The sequence below is a fragment of the Vigna unguiculata genome, chromosome 4 (genome assembly GCF_037176805.1).
Source record: "Vigna unguiculata cultivar grain cowpea cultivar isolate G323 ecotype 2 chromosome 4, ASM3717680v1, whole genome shotgun sequence".
In the NCBI taxonomy this organism is placed as follows: domain Eukaryota; kingdom Viridiplantae; phylum Streptophyta; class Magnoliopsida; order Fabales; family Fabaceae; genus Vigna; species Vigna unguiculata.
Genome location: NC_140795.1, coordinates 37,061,210 through 37,066,709, shown reverse-complemented (window position 1 = coordinate 37,066,709; position 5,500 = coordinate 37,061,210). Strand labels below are relative to the sequence as shown.

At 29.8% G+C, this 5,500-nt stretch overlaps 1 pseudogene; it reads left to right on the top strand.

Moving 5' to 3' along the window:
- Positions 1–2,056: 2,056 nt before the first annotated feature.
- On the top strand, positions 2,057–2,424 carry LOC114180719 (dirigent protein 10-like; annotated as a pseudogene).
- Positions 2,425–5,500: the final 3,076 nt, after the last annotated feature.

Here is a 5,500-nt window from a genome sequence, read left to right as displayed (position 1 = left end):
TTGTTTGGTGCATAAATTTCTCTATAGTTATTCAATTAAGTTGGTTCTTTTTGCATTTGGTTCTTGATTCAATCATCTTTAATTTGAATATAAATACAAAATTTTTGGAACTTTACACAAGCTGCAATTTTATTTCTAAAATCCCAAATTGTTTGCATAATGTGTTGTTAAGTTGATTTGAATAAAAATTATAAGAATTAGTTATTTTCCAAGAGAGACATATGTTGTATGGTTTTTAATATGTGTTTTCAAAAGCTTGTGTGAGAATATAGGAGATTTCATAGGGGAAATCCTATTTCATTCAATTAGTAGTGTGTTCATTGATGTAAGGAGTCAGTATTGGAGGTTTATCTTGATACTCTAATGTTCATTCAAGAAGACTCATGTAGAGTCGAATGAGTCATGTGGTGAGAGGGGCAGGAGGTCCTGTCTTTAAGAACAACCCCAAGGTTCTTATGACGGTTAAAAGGACTAACCTTGTGTGGTAGGGTGAAACTCATTGACAATGACTCTACAGGTATTAGAGGTCACCACAAGTGCAAAAACAACCAATCATACATCAATGTCTAGATCCAGATAATTAAGTCTAGAGTGTCATCTTGTGTGATGGATTAGTTGATTTTGTTTAGCTTGGTGTAATTGGTGCGTTGTTCTGAAATTCTTTTGAGTGTTATATATATATATATATATATATATATATATATATATTTGCATATATGTGTATTTCTTTTTCTTTTTGCAATTAGCTTACCCTTTCTTTGCTTGTGTTATGTTTCCTTGCGGTGTTTTCCTTTTTGCAATGATTACCAAATATTTGGTGTGAGCAGATGTGGGAGCTCACGGTGATCGTAGTGATGATGGAGATGCTACTATTTAGTTAGGCTCGTTGAATTTTGCTCTATGATGGAGTCCATTTTTAAGTATTGCTATCTTGTATTAGCAAATTTCTAGTTTAAACTAATCTGTGTTTAAATTCTATTTATGGCATGTGTTTTGTGCCTTAGTTTTCCACTACAAGAAAATTGGTTATTATCTAGGAAAATTTATCTACGAAATATTTTCCGTAGATAATTTTATTTTATCTACGAAGAGTAGTCGTAGATAATGTAATAATTCGTAAGTAAAAGAAAAGTAAATTACGTACGAAAATTTCGTAGATAACCATGACTCACTTTGGTGGAAAAATTTTCTACGAAGTGTTACCTATGAAATTCGACGTAGATAAAAAATATCATGAAAAATATATATAAAAATTATTTTAAAAGACTTTATTTACGAAAATATTTCATATGTAAAAATTATTTTATTTTTTAATAAAAATATAATATTTTTATTACCCAAACGATTTTTTTTCCAAGTTATAGAGAAAAACCTCACTATCGAAACCTCACCTCTGCTCGAAACCTCACATCCGCTCAAAACCTCACCTCCGCTCAAAATTCTGTCACCGAAAACCTCCACTCTCTATCGCAGACACAAGAGCTTGGTAGCAACCTCCATGCCACGCAGCAACGTCGACCTTCATCGTCGACCCAGGCAATGTGACTTCGTGGCAGCAACGCCTCCCAACGAGGTTGAGGTTCATGCTCCAACCCGACGTTCATGTTCACAAAGCAAAACCCCATTCACAAACCATAACTTTGCGCACAATAAGGAATCAGAAACTCTCCATGAATTGGGAAAAAAAATGTAAGTGATAGGTTTAGGGTTTTACGTTTTGGGGAAGTATGTTGGTGGCTAACCGTTTTCTTTATTATTTTGGTTGTTTGAGTTAATTTTGAGGCTTTCAAGCTGATGTGGTTTTGTTGTGATACAACTTGTTGCCTCTGTAGATTGTGTTGGGGCGTTGGATGTGACTGATGATTTGCAACATTTATTGGTATCCCTTTAATCATTGTGCAATATGGTGTAGATGTGTTTGCTTGTAAATGATGGTCTTGGGATGGATACTATTTTTAACTTAGCTTGATCAGACTAGAGATTAATGCTTATCTGATATCAATCACTGTGTTGAACTTGGGTAGTTTTTTTGGTAGACTGTTTATGACATAGCATGATGGGATTCTTGACAGTTGAAGAGTTGGAGTATGGATCAGTAACATCCATAGATGAGGATCTGGTCGAAAGTGATGGAGATGAAGTGAAAAATGTTGGAAAAGCAGAAGGAGTTTATGTTGTTAGTTTTGAGGATGGAAGTAGCCACATGGTGGCTATCACTGCAAGTTTCTTGAAGGGTGATGCACTGAGACTTTTTGGAGTGCTCAAGAGTGATGTGTTTGATTCGCATGTTGCTGTTATTGGAGGCACTGGAAGTACTATGATGCTAATGGCTATGTTGCAGTTAAGGTTGTCCACAAAGTAGGTTCAAAAGATGGAAAAGTGACAAGTTCAAAGTTCCTCTTGTTTGATGTGTACCTTAGTTAATTATATGCATCTATAATGTGAAAATCAATGAAGGATATATATGTTTTCTCTTTAGTATTGAAATATAATATGACAATCTACAAATAGAACATAATTGAATCTCAATCAAAATGATTTTTTCAAACACTGAGTTCATCAATGCTGAAGTCCTAAATCATATTATTTTATGTCAAATTCAACCATTTTATGTTCTTAGTCTTTAAAAGTTTATTCTTTTTCTCATTTTTTCCTAAGTTGTAGAAGTAGTGGTGCTGGTTACTGTTGTTATACTAGTTGGGTTATTCAGCATGCAACATTACGGTACAAATAGAGTTGGTTGTCTCTTTGCTCCAATTGTCCTTCTTTGGTTTCTCTTAATTGGAGGCATAGGCATCTTCAACATCTGTAAATATGGTAGCAGTGTTCTAAAAGATTTTTCACCACTATATATACCGCTATCTAAAACGAGGAGGTAGAGATGGTTGAACTTCCCTTGGTGGAATTTTGCTCAGCATAACTGGTATCTTCACCTTTTATATATAACTGTTGATTTCTTCCTTGCATTTTAGAATTGTTAATAAAGTGAATACATGACTTGAGCTTGGTTATTTGTGATGATTTATTTTAGGGACAGAGGCTCTTTTTGCAGACCTAGCCCACTTTCCAGTCTCTTTTGTACAAATTGCATTTACTCTCCTAGTGTTTCCTTGCCTTCTTTTAGCCTACTCTGGACAAGCTGCATACCTTATGCATAACTTGAATCATTCAAATGATGTGTTTTATCGTTCTATTCCAGGTTTGTTACATTTCTCACTTTTTTTTTATTTTGATATTTCCGCTTGTGATGTTCAGAATATGATCAATAGCCATGTTGTTACGTTCTTAAGACAAACTTGTTGGTGGAAGTTCTTTCTTTAATTAAGGAGTCTTTAATGAATTTTAGATATCGATTATCCTTAATTTTGCAGACAAAATATATTGGCCAGTATTTGTTATAACATATATATATATATATATATATATATATATATATATATATATATATATATATATAACACGTTAGTACTGTCATTTTGCAAAAAGGTAATGAGCTGTGTATATACAAAAATATTAAATAAAAAAGTGAAAAGCATGTTCAATACAAGGATTATAAAATTAAAGAAATTAAAATTGAAAATTGATATATTTTAATTCAATTTATATTATTATTATTCTGAATATTCCTATAAATTCAACCCAAACCTTCCTTGAAACCACAATGCCTTGACTAAAAAATTCAAGGATCTCATGACAGTAGAAGCTGTTTTTCGATATTCTTGTATGTCTTCTCTTCAATGTGTTGTGTTTTAGACTATTAGACAAAGAATACAAGATAAATAGTGAGGTTGTGGGGGAGAAGAGTTATAACAGGTTTGAACACTCCATCCCTGTGATACATTATGGCAGTACCCTTTTTTTTATTATTATTTTAAAACTTATATATTATATAGTGTTTAATCATGTTCACTTTGTGACACTTTGTGATTACTTGACTTGATTTACAGTTACCGGGACTAGACCAGATGATGAAGTGAGCTTAATTCATGTGTTTGTAATAGACAATTGATCGCCTGATATAAAATGATGTATATGTGACCTTTATTTTTATTGAAGTGTTGAAAGTAAATAGACCAATTTATTTTGTTGATATATTTATAAAATTATTCTCTTTATATATATATATATATATATATATATATATATATATATATATATATATTTGAAAGGATATTAGAATGTTTTATTTTATTTTTTTATTTTTTTATATTTGAGTTATCTACGAAATTCTTCGTAGGTAATTTACCTGCATTACCTATGAAACTTTTCGTAGAGAATTACCTACGAAATGTTTCGTAGATAATTTACTTACGAAATATTTCGTAGGTAACTCAAATTCATGACAAATTTTTCGATGAATGTTTTCGTAGATAATTATGGACGTTCCAATTTCGTAGATAAATATTGTAGGTAAGTTACCTACGAAGCACATTTTTGTAGATAAAGTTATCTACCAGTTAAATACATACGAAATTTACTTCATAGGTAATTCGTAGATAAATTCAAATTACCTACAAAAAATGCACATTACCTACGAAATATTGGCGTAGATAATAACCATATTTCTTGTAGTGTTCTTGTTCAGTATATTTTGGATGACTGTAAAAAGTTAATTCAGATATACTTCTGCCTTGGCTCTATTTTAGTTTGATTATGTGACTTTTTATTTATTAGATTTATCTATTAAATGGGATGTCACAGTAACAACTTTAATTAAGCAGTATATTTCTTATTTATATAAATAAAATAATTATATTTATTAATTTTGTCTTTTTTTCATCTAAATTTATTTTCAATATTATATATATTCTTATTTTTTATTTTTTTAAAGAAATTTGATTTAAGATCAATAAAAAATATATAATTAATTTTTAAAATAGTTAGTAAATATAAAATTAGTAAAATATGTATACAAAATAAGTTTTTAAAATAACGGTTAAAGATAGTAATAATTAAGGATAAAAATTGGAAAAATGAGATGTAGACACAAAAGAATATATCTATGTAATAAATTAATTTTGAATGATTGTAATATGTTTCTAATATATTATAAACACATTTTATTCGGAGAGTAAAATAATAAAATGGGATTTATATTTTTAATAGTTAAAATCCTTTGAAATTATTGTGACTGGTTTAAATGTGATGGTTAAAACTTTCTAAATTTAAGAATAAAGTAATTATAATTAATAATAAAAACTGAAGAAGGATGGTTAAAAAATGTCAAGAAATTTGAAACTAACAAATATTTTCATATAGAGTAAATATTGACTAGGCCTAATTTATTGCAGGAATTAGAAGCAAATTGAAATCTTATAAATATTGCAATCATTGTTACACTTAAGATTTATTATTATACTTTAATGCCTTATAAAAAGAATTGATACTTTGAGAACCTCTTTCACTAAAGGATATATAACTAATACCGGGTAAACTTGGATTGTTTAGAGAGATTTTGAATCTCCATCAACTGAAAATAAGGAGATGAAAATACAATTTT